This window comes from Chroicocephalus ridibundus, chromosome 1 (genome assembly GCF_963924245.1).
Source record: "Chroicocephalus ridibundus chromosome 1, bChrRid1.1, whole genome shotgun sequence".
Classification (NCBI taxonomy): domain Eukaryota; kingdom Metazoa; phylum Chordata; class Aves; order Charadriiformes; family Laridae; genus Chroicocephalus; species Chroicocephalus ridibundus.
The window spans coordinates 82,956,932-82,974,098 of NC_086284.1; the positions used below are offsets into that span (position 1 = coordinate 82,956,932).

The 17,167-nt window shown below is 40.5% G+C and overlaps 1 protein-coding gene across 2 annotated transcripts in view; it reads right to left on the reverse strand.

Moving 5' to 3' along the window:
* MID1 (midline 1) overlaps positions 1–17,167 on the reverse strand; it is a 253,971-nt gene that overhangs the window by 170,216 nt on the left and 66,588 nt on the right. Inside the window, exon 1 of one of the 2 annotated variants that reach the window (XM_063341457.1) lies at positions 16,158–16,382. The exons of the other annotated variant lie outside the window; for it this stretch is intronic. The gene's annotated coding sequence lies outside the window, so the exon portion shown is untranslated. Of the gene's footprint in view, positions 1–16,157; positions 16,383–17,167 lie in introns of those variants that run through there. 2 annotated transcript variants of the gene reach the window in all.

Genomic DNA, 17,167 nt, shown 5'->3' on the forward strand with positions numbered 1-17,167 from the left:
CCCTCACTAAGGAACGATATTCACCAGGCCAGGAACTGCAAAACCCTACACACACGGTCGTGTAACCACGCAGACCGTGTAAGTTTTATGATCGCTCTCTTTGGTGCATATTACTGCTTTATTCTGGCTTCTGAATTTCCCCTCAGTGATCGCACATTTGTGATTTATATATACCTGTTTTGAAACAGCTTAAAGTGGCCATAAGATTTTGTTTCCTCCCAGACTTTTAGCAATAATTAAACTTAACAGGCTTTAATATTTGAATCCATTTCAAGGGAATGAGGATACGCTGGAGGCTGTGGGAAGGGATGTACGCTCTCTGAATGAAAAGAGCACATGGAAATGCTTTTATCCCGTTAGCACAGGCACAGAGGCTGCTGGAAGACAGCTGCAGCTGTTGCAGAAGGGTGTGCAGGCTGAGATGAGCTCATGGTTGGGTCCGAATGGGACAAGGATCCCGCTCCCTTTTTAAGGAAAGATCGTTAAAGGAGAATGAGCTGCTGTCTGCATAGTCCCTTCACCTCTGTTCTTCTCAAAGGTTCTAGGGGTTTAATGTCAGGCAGCTTGCTCATAACCACTTTTGGCCCCCATCTGTGCCCATGAGTTGTTAACTTTTCCACAGTATCCCACATCTCGTTACCACTTTGCATGCCACAACCATCCAATTTAAGCCCTTATAACGCTTGAGTAAGCAGCTACAGCAACATAAGACTCCGGAACACAAGTGACAATCACCAACACACGCAGCGTGGAAGCTGTACCAGCTCCTGTCACAGGGACTATATCCTCGGTCATCTGTCTCTGGGACCATTCAAAGACCAAAGGGGTCCTTTTGGTCCATTTTAATGCCATAACCGAGACCTTACTCTATGGGATAATGAGGAGTTGCCTTTTCTTACAGTTCTGTCACAAGGCTCAGGCTATTTGATCTTTTCTGTGAAGCCTCAGCTCCAGATATCAAGTCATTATGTGAGAACTGAAGATTTATTTTCTTTTTTAAAAGGGATTTAGCCTTTAGACTGTTGCAGAGAGAGAGCTGACAGTCTGACCTGAATATAACCCCACGATTTCAAAGCCAGAGGCTAGAGAAAAGGAATGCAGAATTGTCTTTAACATGTTATGATTTCTAAGCTAAAATATTATGATTGTGAAAGAGGTGGAGCCTGGTAGGAGGTTAATGCTTTTTGAAAGCTGACCATCCTCTGCAGGTAAGAAAAGACCTCCCCTCGTGCTCACGGCAGCCTAGGCAGGGAGCTCCTGGAGGGGAAAACGTGTCCTGCTACAGCAAGAAGGGCTGCTGCAAGCTCCCTTCCTCTGCAGAGCAGATGCGGAGGAGGTTGTGTAAAACACACTGACTTTCAGGTTAAATACCTGTTGCTTTAAACAGCCTTCTGATTCTATGTCATTCATCAGCTTTAGCTCAGGCTTTGCAATCTCTTGAAGTGAAAGCGACTACAGAAATCTTTGTTTCTGAAGACAACCCACATACTATCTCATTTCCCACACCTGTTTGCTGTTTGGAAGGGCAGGTATCAATAAGGCACTTACCACGTGGATTTCCTATACATTAACTTTAAAAAAAAAAAAAGGTTAATTGTACAGGCAACATTACCAGCACTTTCATTAAGACATTCATTACTTGCCGTCCTGACTTCCCTTGCAGCCAGGCACTGGCAAATGCTTCTGTACACGTGTGTACAGCTCTGGGGTTTCTGTTTTTCCCTCTTTCACCAGTATTGCACAGACCATACAGAATCACAGAATGCTAGGGGTTGGCAGGGACCTCTGGAGACCATCCAGTCCAACCCCCCTGCCAGAGTAGGGTCACCCAGAGCAGGTTGCACAGGAACGCGTCCAGGCGGGTTTGGAATGTCTCCAGAGACGGAGACTCCACCACCTCTCTGGGCAGCCTGTGCCAGGGCTCTGCCACCCTCAAAGTAAAGAAGTTCCTCCTCATGTTGAGGTGGAACTTCCTATGTTCAGGTTTGTGCCCATTACCTCTTGTCCTGTCACTGGGCACCACTGAAAAGAGCCTGTCCCCATCCTCCTGAGACCCACCCTTTAAGAATTTATAAGCATTGATAAGATCCCCTTCTCAGTCGTCTTTTTTCCAGACTGAAAAGACCCAAGTGCCTCAGCCTTTCTTCATAAGAGAGGTGTTCCAGCCACACCAGCCAGCTCCAGGTGCAGGTAAGGGAAGCAGCCGGCTGCTGGGGGCAGGAAAGCAGCAGCGACCTTGCTGCCTGCTTTGCCAAGAGACGGTGGGTGGTGGTGGGTGCCCCACAGGAGGCAGAGAGGGGTGACTGCACCCCGGGGGGAGGCTGCTCCTTGTTGGCAGGCTCCTGCATCTCAGCCCTTCATGTCCCTTCCTTCCCTCAGCAGCTGAAGCAGCCACAAGACCCTTTTCCCAGAGGTCTTGCCTTGGCTCTCCTTTCCAGCTTTTCCCTTTCTCCCAGCGCTTCCCTGGGGATGAGCACCCTGACCCTGGCTCCACTTTGTCCTTTGAGATGACTTTTGCCTGTGACTTTGCTGGCATGATCTGAAAAGGAAGGGAAATGTTCCCTTAACTCTAGCTAAACACTATAGTTTAGAAGCTTTAGTCTTCTTATCATACTTCTTCATATTATTTCTTCTTCGGCTTCCAGTGCAACACCAAAATGCAAAGCTACAGATTAACAGGATCTATATTAATTCTGTGATTCTATAATAGGGAGCTTTGTATGAGTTAAGGAGGCAAAAGGGCCCCAGTCACTAAAAGCCCTCACCTCCGCATAAAAAAAGGGAATAGCAAGAAGGCTATTTTAACAGATCTATGTGTATAAACAAAGGGGGGTATATTTCAACTAAGAAGTTACTGTAGAGCTGCTAAAAAATCGGATATAAAAAGTGTAAATGTAGCACATGCATGTGCGTATGGATGCTGATAGGTATATAATATCCCATTATTACAGTCATTTCTTAAGGGCACCTCCCATAATCCTGCTTACTGTAAGGCAGAGAATAGTCAGCAAGAAAATCTGTGATCGCATCCAAATTATTCCACCCAAACTACAAAAGCAGCAAGTTCCTGGCACTGCCCAAGACCAAATCCTACCACTTCAAACGCAGTAGCAGACAGATACACATGTTGCTGCTCATTTTTATGGTGAAAATACTGAGCACATCTTTCCAGAAATGCTCTATTAAATGCTTTAACAAATTAAACAATTAAGGGAGTATCATCAGATAAATCCAACCCTGATGTTAGTAAAATGGATTCAAACTGTTCCAAGCAGTGAGAGCTATGCAGTCGCCGCAAGAGCGCGTGCTCACAGAGGGATTTAGAGGGGAAATTACAGGCACATGCGACTCTCCCGTTGCAGCAGAAACAGATAATGAGGAGCTGCAAATTCTAAAAATCGTTCAGTTGGTGGTGTTGGGAACACCAGGCTAAACACATTGTATCTGGGACTGACTCACTCTTTCCCTTTCAAAATTTAACAGTATTTGGGCTTGGGTGGCTCATCAACTCTTGCATCATCGCAGCTAGCCCAAAGCTTGCAATGAGCTTTGTAGAGGAATCTGCTGGCTCAGCATTTCCCATATGACTGGGGTCTGTATGGCAGGTCTTCCTTGCACCGTGAAGCTTGATACACGTAGCTTGCTATCTAAGCTGCCAGAGACTTGAATTAGGGTAGCACAGTGAAGATTCACCCAGGTCACGGCAAGAAGCTACATGGGAGCAGTCCAATACCTTGGAAGCACCCCCGAGCCTGTGCTTTGCTCATGCTAAATGAGACAATATTGGCTCCTGAATTTAAGCTCCCATATGATTTGTCAGCTCAGGTGCTGTGTTGCACTGCGTATCCCCGTGTCCTGACTGAGCAGAGACAGAGCCAGCCCAGATGTCTCTGCCCTAGCAGCATAGGTTGCCCTAAAGAAGCTACTGGAAAACTCTGCCTACCTTGCTTAGCTGCTTAGGAGTGTCTTCTCCAAACAGCTGCACTTATTGTACTACACAGCTATGCACATGGAGTCAGCGCGACCAGACTAAAGCATTTGACACTGTCTGGCTGAGCTTGAGAAGGCATTTTGTTTTTCAGACCTAACGCCCAGGTCTTGCTGGATGCTCAGAAGAAAAGGCCAAGGGAAAAGAAAAAGTCGATAGTTTTAAGATAGTGGGTTAAAAAATCTAACGTTAAAAATTCAGTGGCATCTTTTGTGGGTGTAAGAGTCAGAAGGAGGGGGAAGAAGGAAAAAAAATATTATTATTTCTGGACACTATTACTTTTCTTAATAAACGAAGCTCGGCTTTTCCAAACACTGTGTGATCTTCTACTAAGCACCTAATGTCTTTTCAACCTTCCCACATGATCCCTGTGCTAGTAGTATCTAATTTATTTCCTTCTAATATGATTTGAGCCATAACAAGTATGAAAGGGGCTATACAGACCGCAGTTCTATTCTCTCATATCCTAGTTAACTTTCAGAGCCAAAGTACTGCCCTTGGATGCACACGTGCAGGTTTGGCTGTAGCCGTTGGGAGTTTTGTGCATGTATCTGCAGGGATAATGTGGCCTTGATGCTTTCAAACCGCTCAAATATTGCGGGAGGGGGAAGAGTGCTTTAGCCTTGGAGTAATCTGTAAAAAATACCTGCATCATACTGTATCCATTTGAAACCCCTAAATATTCATATCCGTAGCACTTACATAGCCAGAGAGGACCTGTAAAGGTCACCTGCCATGGAAAAGAAATTTCCCAGGACAAAAAGGTCTTAAAATATTTTATTACAGAAATATACTTTTCAGGCCTTAAACCAGATTAAATATATGAGAATTCCTAGAAGTCTATATCGTTCCCCTTAGGGGTGCCAGACTTTATTTACAAAGCCTACATATTGCTATAGCAAGGAGTTTTCATGGATGAAAAGTGCTCAGGGCATTATGATGGATGGACGGATGGCAGCGAATGGAAAAAAAAACCACATAGAAGCTCCACCTGGCTGAATGGCATTAAGATTTCCCCATGGGAGTCATATTAGGATGCAAGATTTTTCTCTACTGTTTGCTCTAACAATGACATACATACATACATAAATAAATAAATGAAATCACCCACAGTACTCAATAATTTATTTGCTTCATCCCAGCCATGAATGTGCTGGAATAATAAACCTCCAGGTGGGTGATGGTACAGTTACTACTGGTGATTCTACAATATCATAGCTTGGAAATAAGATAGCTTAATCTTTGGTGCCTTTGAAAGACCAAAAGCAATGGGGACGCACATAGCCCTGCTTTAGCTCATAGTTTCCATTGTACATATTTGCAGGCTGAGCCCCATTTTTAACAACTAGAGTCTCAAGGGCAGAAGTAAATCTAGCAGAACAAGGACTTCTAATTCTAAAGATGCTAATGGCAAATACCCACATGTGTGTAAATAATTAATTGCTTTCTTGTTAACAAGTCCAGGTTTTTCATTCTTTGGTTAGTGACCCCAAGGGTCATTTTTTCTATGAGAAATAGAAACATTTAGGACTCTATCTTCCTAGCCCATAACTAATTTATAGTCTCGCATGGCGTCAGGTGCAAAGATTCAGGATTCAATTTGTCACCCCAGGCAATTCCTACTTTAAAAGGCAGTGCAGGTATTCTGCAGAAATAAATGAAGGGAAACATTAATGATGTAAAACCAACAGTAGTATCCCCTACGGAGGTCACATCTTTCAAATTCATAGAGACACATCAAGATATAGAATGTCTTTTGTACTGATCTGGAAAGACCATAAAGCCCTATAATGATCTTCTACAGAAAAAAAAATAGAATTAACATCACGTTTTTCACACTGAACAGTATTGACTACAGCTGTTTTTTTTTTCTTGGACTGCTTTTTCTCAACAGATATTTTTATTTTTTTTTTACTTTTACCTTTCTCAATTTTATCTAGCATTTCCCAAGCCTACAGCTCTATAGAGAAATGACAGCACAGAAATAGCATAACACAAAGACTCTGACACCTAACTGAAACAAAATTAAAACACAGGCATTTTTGTCCCATTTTCCACATTTTCCAGCCATATCACCAGTCATATAAATATTTACTTTCTGTGTATGTTCAGCTTAATGGCTTGCATTGTTAATGACTACAATAGTGTTCAAATAGCCGTGTCGTCTTTTCAACAAATCCCCACCTGCTCCTCCAATATGTCTCTCTGGGACTGATTCCAGGAGAACATCTTCACATCGGGGAGAGAGGATCATTTGTGAAAGATGCCCAGTGCTCTGGTCACAAACACTAGAGACCTTCTTGGCTCAGAAATACCAGAATCATGATCAAAACACTGAACCTTGGTCTTTGTTTTCCTTTCTGTAAAATGGGAGCGCTTCGTACAGATTTCCTTATACTGACAGACCCTGTGTAAATGCAAGTTAATTATAGTCTTATTACTTGAATACTTCTGGGAGGATGACTGATTATAGGGATACATCAACACCATGAATTCTGTGTGTGACACTAGATATTTTTAGGTTTTTACATTGTAAGCACTTAAACAGAAAATCGTAGTACTGTAGAAAACAGTTGTTCACTCTTAAGACTTGCAAACTAAGCATCTTAAGAAAACTCTGCCATATTTTAATATTTTGCTTTGCTTCTTGATTGCATTCACTTGAATTCAGTATTTGATCTAAGAACTCAAAAAAACACCTTAGAAAAATAATGTTCTAGAACTGTTAAAAATAGGCAGTGCAATTAGATCTTTACAGAGAAAAACAGGTTATACACTAGTAAACATTTTTTGCTGTTAACTGTTATTTCAAGCAGTGATTAAATCTTTTGGATGTTTCTCTTCAAAAACTTTTGCACTCTATTTGTGTAGGGGTGGTATTTTATGTTCTTTAAATGTCAAGACAGGTCTTCAGACTTTAATGTTATAATGATACCAAATTTACATCATTAAAGGAGAGATTTATCTCACTTGCATTTTAAATGTTGCAGTCGAGGGTTAAATCCAAATACATGAGCTTCTGCTATAATGGAGAAAGACACAAAGCTCCAGAAGGCATGGATGAAAAGACTTATTCTTTAGGAATAACTATGAAACTATCTAGCATTTTGATTCATGGAGGTTAGCATAAAATGATAAATCCTCATTTTCCTTAGTTATCCAGGATGGATATCACAAGGAAAGCTAATGAGGAATAATACAAAACATACTAATAGTACAAATCTACCAAAAGACGGAACAGAGACCAGGCACAGTTACCTCCACTGATGTTCCAGAGTAGGTAAGGCTGAAGTTACAACCTGCTCTTGGAAAAGGTTCCTTCTGGATTTAGAGAGAACAGAGTTCCCAGAGCTATTATCCATAGCTAAAATAAAAGTAAAATATCCAAACTTCAAATACCAAAACCACCTCAAGAATCAATGTTTACAAGTGTCATTTATAAGCTGCTTTCTGTTATGTTTTTCAGCCATTGAAAACCTGCGTTTTCCTAGATGTAGTCATGTTACTCATCCAAACAGCCATTTTCAGTTAGCACATGACATCTGTAGACTGCAGTAACTTCAGCGGCAGCTCTGTCAGTATGTGTTTAGGCTAAAAAAGATGGAAGCCATCACTTTCTTTGTACTTAGGTTAAGAAATATAGTTGGCATCCACATTAATGCAACTGCAGATAGCCACTGAATTTTTTTTTTTTAATATTTGGCTCCATGAAGATTAAAATTACTCATTTTTAGCCTAAGATATTTCAAGTACTGTGTGTCAAGGCAATTTCCAAATTCCGTATTTCAAGGCATGAAATTCTCATTTTATGATGGTAAACATTAGGGTTTAAATAACCTTAAAGGTTAGCTTTTCACAAACAGATTCAACACAAATTCTTACCATTCATCTGAAACTTACAGTATATTCAGAAATATAATAAAAATGTTTTTATAATTATGTACAGAGTACTTCCTTTGTTGAGTGACCTGAGTTGAAGGGAGCAAGATGATTTGCACTACAAACAGAAGCATGAAGTTAAGTGAACATTTAATACCAAGAAAATAATCCTCTAAATAAGAGACCAGACTGCCACGAAAGTCTACAAGGATGGATTGAACATAATGAAGGCCTTGAGAGGATGTAAGAAATAACAAGGCATTGGCAGGCAAATAGACCAAGGAAGCTTCCTGGGTCTTTTCCACTAATAAATTTTCTCTGTTTTGGCAAGAGATATCTGTAATTTGTAAGTGGTTTTGATCTCAGGGAATCTTTATTTCTGTAATGAGGGGAGACTTCCTATATGAGAGGCTGCGATACTAGTCCCCTGGGTGGAAGGCCAGGGTAGCATCTGACACTCGTGCAGCGACTGCTCCTGGCCCCAAACACAGTTCCTACCTCTCCTCAGAAACCAAGCAGAAAATCACAATGTTATGCTCGAAAATAATAGAAAATATAAGGTCATAAATTGCTCCCTGTTCTGCTCAGCAGTCAAGTCCAAAAGACACAACAGATGTTTTTCTCCTTGTCACCACCAGCAGCTCTTACACCAGCTATCGCGACAGCAAGGACAGAAATGGCACATGGTGTACATGTTAATTGCACTTTTATTCTGCATTCTTGTGATAGCGGGAACATACAATGCCAGAGAAGTAGAGTTTCAGGTTTCATCAATAAAAGAACTTCTTCCAACTACAATCAAACGTTTCATAACAGGATTTTCCTTTTAAAAATAAAAACAAATACACAGGGAATATTTCCATCTAAATATCGCTGCGTGCAGCAGTGAAAGATGTACAGCAAGGAATCAAATAGACAAAAATTCTAAACATCTCCTAGTCTCACTGGGAATTGGTCCTCAGACAGGCTAGCTTTTGAAAACAATATTTGATAGCATTTAAGGAATTTTAAAACATATCTGTATGGAGAAAGTTGATTTTTACTTACAAAATAAATTATCTGCAGACCAGCAAGCCTTTAAACAAAATATCAGGAGACACATTGTTAGGAGAGATGAAGTCCTGCTCAGCAGGTTACTCAACTACAAAGGCATACTTAAATTGTGCTTATCCTGATTCCATGTGGGCTCCTGTGGAGAGATTCCTGGGGCTGTGGACATGTGGAACTAATCAATCAGATAAAACCATCCACACTTCTTAAAAAACATATTCTGTGCTCAATGTGATTTTGGCACAAATCTGTTATTTAATATCATACCTGATACAGGTTACAAATTGGCTGGGCTCTGCCCCTCTAATGAAGATGCTATGCTACCTCAGGTGTTCTACACAAGCCTAAACAGTTTTTAACTTCTCTCATTAGAGCAATTACTAAGGTCTTAGCTTTAACAATGCTACGGAAAACAGCTACTGAGGAACCTGTACTTGCTTGGAAAAAAATCTCAGGGGTGGGAAGACCGGCACCAATGCCTTATGATGTGCTTCTGGCTAATTAAGATGTTGACTGAGCCTAACCTTAATCATGGTCCATCAGACTATGTTTGATTAACATGTAAATTGGTAAACTGTCTTCTGCAATTGCCCTACCATCTGAGCTCTAATTATGGGCCTCAAAACAGACAATAACTGGACTTGTAATTTAGATTGTTCAGCTGGGGAAATTATGTTCCAGCACGCATGAAAGAATTGTGAGGTGAAGTGCATATGTATAGTTTTTCAAAATACACACGAATGCATTAGACACACACTACAGATACGCATAAACGACATGGAATTTTAAAGATATCTCAGCAAAAGAACTTAACGTTAAGCGGTACATAACAAAAGGAAAGCGTTTCTTCCCTCATTATTTTTTGTGAGGCAATAGTGCTATGCAGTTGAAGAAGAGAGGCAGGTTCATTTATAAGTCAGTTCATGTCATGTAAGATAGCAGTTATGCCAAATTAGATTGATAGAACAGGATAATAGATGTCTTGAAAAGAGTTGTTGGGTACAATCTCTTTTAGTCTGAACACATATTAACAGAGCTTAGAATAACCTTAGGAAAGTATGTCATATTCACAGATGACCTAAGCTATAATGAGCGTGCCTGATGTTCCTATTGACTGGTCCTAGATGTGACCAGCTCAGCATCTTACCAAGGCCACCTGAATCAGCCCAAGGAGACTTTGCCTCCCCTTGGCGAGGGATTTATCCAGAATTAGAATAATTCAGATATGGTCTATCGTGCTTTCTCTTGATTAGAAAGCAGCCCAGTGTCCAAACTTCAGCATTCAAAGTAGATGCCTTCAGAAGATAGAATAAACACTTTTCCCTTTCCTTCCTGCTTTCCTTCTTCCCCCTATTACCATAATGACAGGAACACTTTAATTTTGGTCCATAAATAACTCGTCTCTTTTTCTTCAAGATTAGTAACATAACAAAAAGATGTAAACAAATCAGCAGTTATTCAAATTGTGGGTAGGAGTCTGCAGACAGGCTAACTGTGCAAGGTGTCACTGCAGCCAGTCAATGTGAGCAGTGGAACCTGAAGAGCTGTTGAGCTGGCCAGCTAAGATGGCCTCCCTCTTCAGGGGCCCATAAGTAGTTGCCTAGCATCATTGCAGATGCCCTGGCAGAGCCATTTCTCCAGAAAGACAATGTGTCCACATGTCCTGTGTCATTCTCAGTCCCATGTGGATGTTTAAGGTACCTTAATGCATCAGTAATGGCATCAAATGCCTGTGTGTGGGCAACTGAATTGAACCATAGGTGCCAGCTGTCATTTGAGCCGAATCACACATGGACATTTGCACATAGAAGACCATGTTTTAGAGTCTATCTGAAACTGAATCCCACCCAACGTGGGTGGCTCCCCAGCTTTCACTATATCGTTCTCTCAACATCTATTGACATTTCAAAACCATCTTTCCAGGCAATTTATTAACTTAGACTGGAGTGGAAAGGAGTGGACTACAGAAATAGTCTTATTAAAGGGAATAGCACCCAGCACAAAGTCTATAATATGGCCTTGAACCTGCAAGAAGCAAAAAAGTCATTGACAGAACTTCTAAAAGACAAGCGATGTCTCTTTGTAGGATGCTATGCTAGTATCAACAGGGTACGTTCATCTCTTCCAAAACCTCGAAGAAAATAGGTCACAAAGCGCAATCAGTAGTTGCTGAAATCTGATCCAGTTAAACTCAACAGAGAAAAACAGAAATTAAAACTGTGATCCATGTCCTAACATAAGCTCCATCCCCACCAACGCGCCTACTGGAACTGCTCTGGGAGAGGTGCAGTCAAAATTCATTGTTCCTTCGTTTGCCACCCGAGAATAAGCTGAAAGCCCATGGAGTGCCAAAGTCTCAGTTTACACCACTTCTACAGCTGGTCGTACTGGATAAGAAGGACCAGTGAAGAAAAAAAAAAACCTTCACACATTTTTCCAATGTAGATGAGTTTTGACTGACAGGTTGACCCTTAGCTTCCTTTATTTAGCACTGAAGTATGATACTCTGGTTCATGAAAGTAAAAATAATCCATCTCTTTCTGTCTGCACGTAATCCAGAAAACTTCAAAAGCCCTTACAAATCTACATAGATGTCAGCTAATAATGTACTGAGCTTGGACAGACGCAGGTACGTTTGGAAGCTAATAGTTCTTTCCCCTTAGGAAATCACTGGTGGTCTTTCCCAAAGTGTCAGCCAAAAAAACATTAACATTTCAGTCAGAGTTTTAATTGGATAAGACCACACGTCTCAATAATTTCATTCTGCATCGACTATGAGACCTTGACAGACAGCATCCCGCCCAGTCTGCCACACCATGTGGGCTGAATTTTAACTTATAATGAACCACAAGTCAATCTCTTAAACCCTGGAAGTTTATCATGGAAATGGATACTGCTTTTCTAAAAGACTAAGATTTTTAAGATGAAAGATACCTACAACACCCAACCAGAGGGGACAACATGCTTGAAAATGTTACAGCTTTTCAAAGATGAAGGGGTATGGACATACATCATTGAAACACATTCTGGGAAGATAGTGGGATGCTTGTGAACTTTGCAAACCTCAGCCATCTATCATTAGAATCTCCCACCGTTCTTGTGCTCCAATGCTCCTGCAGATGATCTCCTACTCAGCAGTTAAATTTATCTCTGTTTACACTGGATTTAAAAACCAAGCAAATCCCGAGCTATGGAACATGCTGCGCTTCTAAGGTGCTGGAGGGTGTCCACAATAAAGATGCATCAGCAATCCTGCAGAATTTCATCAAAAGGTTTTGAAAATTGCATAGATGTATTTAGAAACTAGAAGTATCGTTTAAATATATATGACAAAAATACTCAGCCTGTTCTGTATTCTGTTACTTCATGAGTAAAAATGACAGCGCTAACATCTAACTACTTTCACAGCAATTTAAAAAAAAATAAATAAATGAAGATGATTTTGAAGCAACATTCAAAATCTCTTGCTTTGTGTCAAGTAGGAACTATATTCTCTAATTCCTATCCTGTTCCAACAGACTGGACCTCCTGCTGCTTACTCTTTGTAAAATCGCAGCTTCCTCTGAGAGCGCAGATCTACTTTTCTTATCCTTAACTGGAAGAAAGAAGAAAACACAACTCTTTCACACTGTGTTTAGCATGACTTACGGTGACATTTGCTTCAGGTAGTTATTTCTAGGAAGATGGGTAGCCATGAGCTCTTAGCATAGGCTTTGTGAATCCTGTGTGCGATGATGAACATAATAAGTGTTTAGTTAACATAGAAGATGCATGATGTTAGCGTGTATCATAGAATCATAGAATCTTCATGGTTGGAAAGGACCTTTGAGGTCATCGAGTCCAACCAAACAACCTACAATCTCTGCCACTAGAGCATGCCCTCAAGTGCCACATCTAGACATTTCTTAAACACCTCTAGGGATGGTGACTCAACCACCTCCCTGGGCAGGCTGTTCCAGTGCCTGACCACTCTTTCAGTAAAGTAATTCTCCCTAATATCTAATCTAAACCTCCCCTGCCACAGCTTCAGACCATTTCCTCTGGTCCTGTCATTATTCACCTGGGAGAAGAGGCCAACACCCACCTCTCTCCAACCTCCTTTCAGGTAGTTGTAGAGGGCAATGAGGTCTCCCCTCAGCCTCCTCTTCTCCAAGCTAAACATGCCCAGCTCCCTCAGCCTCTCCTCATATGACTCGGTCTCCAGACCCCAACATGTATCTTTACATGTTGTTCAAACAACAACTCTTATAGTGATGCCAGCAAGAGTATAAGGAAGAGAATACTAACAAAACCAGCTTGAAAACAATTTGCAGTGCACCAACTGCGTTTTAATAAATTGTCACTAATGCTTATACATGCATATATAACTATGTATGTATATAGTATAGAAAACACACTACTATTTTTTTTTTTTCTAAAAGGTCTTTATGTGACATCTGGACTATGAGATGTGAAAAGCTCGCAAAAAATGCACCAAATTGTAGCACAGCACCAGTATGTTGGCTCCAACCTCACAATTTCTTTTACAGAATTGTGTATGTGTTTCAAGAGGCAATATTACAGTTTTAATCTGACTAAAGCTTCTAGTTGTGATAAATAGCTGGTAGCTAATGACTGCTGGAATATGTTTAGATTGCTCTAATTTTATGAGTAAATGGATGTTAAGTTTATTTATATGTGTTTCTCTCCACCTTTGGAATTAGTTTTGTTCTGCTTGAACTTAATAACAGACATTTATAGGCAAGATTTACTTCTTCATGCGTAAATGTGATATTGGTGCTGATCTTTCATTTACAATTAGAAGTCCTTTTTCAAACAGTAATGGCCATATAAAAGTATATGTGTTTCTCCTTTATAAGAAAGATAGGATAGTCACTTTTCTGTTTCAGGCAGTTAATTTTAGGGTTCTCTTGCACAATAACTTTAGTGTAGTCCCTTTACCATCCACATGCATAGATATAATATCAGTTGGGAGTTCTTTTAAGTTAGATGCCCATTTTTTCTTTAAGAATCACACTTGGAAATATTTAATTCATGAAAACTAGGAAAGAAGTAGCAGCAAATATATCTCTCTGTAAAGTAAAGGATGCTGTTGAACAGTTTAGAAACACTGAACCAAAGTAATTTCTCCATTAGAGAACTAAGGAGCCTTAACTGGTGTATCAATAACCAGGGAACACATCCTGTCCTGTTTGCTTGTAATGAAACCAAGGATGTGAAAGTAATAAACACTGCAAGCTGGAGATACTACCTTTGTCAACAGAAAACCAGGAGAAGCCTAACCTGAAATATCAGTTTGTTGTCATTTGCCAGAATTGACAGTTCTGGAGAAGAGGGGAGTGTGTGATAAAGAGCACACTAAATTAACTTTTATTCTCAAAGGGAGGAGTAATTCATAGCTGTGGTGGTATTTCAAGGGTCATGGCCATATCTTGCGGTGCAGCACGAAGAGATGAATTATGTTTCCCGTGTTTTTAAAACTGTTAATAAGCTGAAGAGAGAGAACATTTTTATCATTGTTCTTGAAATACCGCTGTCAAGAGTCTACCACATTCTTATATTAAATCAATGAATTTGTCTGTCCTTGGGCCCCTCTAAGAAATGTCATTAGTGGTTGTTTTAATGGAGATTTTTGCTTTTAAGCCAAAAGAGAACCATAGTAACTGTGCACTTCCTAAACCATTTCATTCATGAATGGGAAATGAGTCTCTAAATCTTTACTCACATGAGTAACCACATTGATATCCTCGGGCCTTCCATTATCAAAAGCTAGAACTGTGAGTATAAGTTTGCAGGATTTGGATGTGGCACTTCATTACTTCGTAAGAGTGAAATCTGTAGCTGAAATCAATAGTTAAGCATGTGAGGCATATAAAAGATACACATTCTTTCATGGAGGTCTGATTGCAATGCATCTCTCAATTTTGTTTCAGCATCAACAAATAAGCATATCATTGTAAAGAGACGTACAGACTACAGGCAGTAATTACAAAGACACATTTTAGATGGACATTCTAGCCTCAATAGGGGAGTTGGGAATAGTCCACCAGAAAGAACAGAATAACAGTGAAAACGGTCAAACACTTCTTGAAAAACTAACATACTAAGTCATGGACCAAGTTTTTGGTTCTCTGTCAATCAGTAGCGTAACTGTTGTCAATCATTCCCCCTTACCTTGTTTGGGATTTTTGAATGGCCACAAAAGAAACTTTTGTTGGTAATTATGGTCTTTACAATTCGTCTGAGTCACAGGCAGGATTTTCATAGCCTGCCTGTGGAATAGACATGGTATGCCCCAAGCTGCGCTCACGTATGTCCAACCAATTCAAGCTAAAGTTTCCCACGATAATATGAAAGGAAATAAAAGACTCTGACAAACACAAGTCACTATTCTAAAAATAACAAGAAGAGGGGAAAGGGACAGGATAGCCAGGATCTTCTGGGTTTCTTTTCCTTTTCTTTTTTTTTCTTCTCCCTGCTCTCAAAGGGGATAAATCTGATAACTCCCTCTTCGGAAGGGTGCAGTTAGACAGGATGTGCACCTGTGCATCTTGAATCTTGTGAAAGCGTATTTATATTCTGTGCCTAACCACATGCTTCCTATTACACTGATCAGGCGCATTCTGCTAAAAATTAGTGCCAAGAATTAATGCTCTTTCATTTATTTTTTAATTCCGGAGTTCCCCTAGGATTTTCCCTTTCCCCAAATATTTCTACTTTCCACAGATACATTTTATTTTGTTTTCTTTGGCTATCAGTTCAAGTGACCTATCTTGTCCCTGCTGGAAATGCGAAGAAAAGATTTGTGAGAGAAGGTTCTCACGTAAAACCCAGTTTTGGAGTTGATCCAGCAGAGTGACAAATCTGATAACATCAAAGGCAGAACATCTGAAACTGGGATTTCGGCAGAGCAGCTTTTTCAACAAATTGCAGCCTCTATAAATTTACCCATTTCCAAACAGCCAAGTCCGTTTATTTGCTTATTTTCCTAGCTTCACCAAAAGAAAGCCTGAAACAACTTTGGAAAAATAACAGCAAAGTTGTTCAACGGAAACCAGCCCCTCTACTGTAAACAGTGCCTCTCCCCAAACTGTGCAGCTGCACAAAGCAGAGACAATGCAGGGGACCCTCAGCATCATTAACCAACTTCCCTTCTTCACCAAACAGTCACTTCGATAAAGCAATTACAATAGCATCATGGAACAGTAGAACAAGGAGGAAAAAAAAAAAATAACCTTACCAGCTTCTCCTACAGTATATAGCTGAAAGGAAAACAAAACCCCCAGCTGCCGTATCGCATGCAATTGGTCTCCCAGAATGAATTGACTGAAAGAACTATGAAAGGCTAAAGTCTTTCGGCCCCTCTGTTCAGCCTCTCTTCAGCTCCCTCTCTCCGAGCCTCCTTCACAAAGCCATTCTCCTACTCCCTAATCCTCGCACAGGAAAAAGCAGCACACACCAAATGACTTCAGCAGAAGCGATTCTCCCGGGGGGTGGGGGAAGAGATGCTGCTGCCACTCAGCTCCCCCCCGCCTGCTCCCCGCCACACAGCCGTCCTCTGGGAGGGTATCCAAACAAGCTCGCCGGGCACCCCAAACACAGCCGGCACATCAGGACGAGGTACAGAAAAGTGCACATTTCCATTCATCACCCTCTGAGCCGCTCGTTTCTGAGATGAGCACACCCCTGGGTACTTGCAAGAGTTCCCCACGTGCATGTCGCATCAGCCCGCACTGAAGTAGCTAGCCTTTTTTTTTTTTTTTTGGTCGTTGTTCTTTTAAAATTAACTACGTGACTTCCTAAAACCGTCGTTGGGCCTCAGATTTTTCTTTTTAACAAAGAACGTGTAAATAAACCTTAAATATTTCAAACAGCAAAATAACAACAAAGATGGTCCCCCAAAAAATCAATAATAAAAAGTATAAAGAAGGCCCCCGCAGACAATAAATTAATAACTTCAGGAATCATCAGATTAAAAGCAATATAAAAAGAAAACACTGGTGCCTCCCTGGAATGCTTTTGAGAGCTAAAATCAGAACAATTAGATTTTTCATAACAAAAAAGATTTCTGTCTTTACTTACATTACTTTACGTGAATATTCCCAGTTCATGTAAAAAGAGACAGCATTTTTTTCATATCATTTGTCTTGAAAGCCTGCCATAGCTATTGAGATAACACCCCCTGAATATTCTCTGGTATTCAAGAAAGCATCAAATCCTTGTTAAAGCAATGCTGTTGTCATATTATTT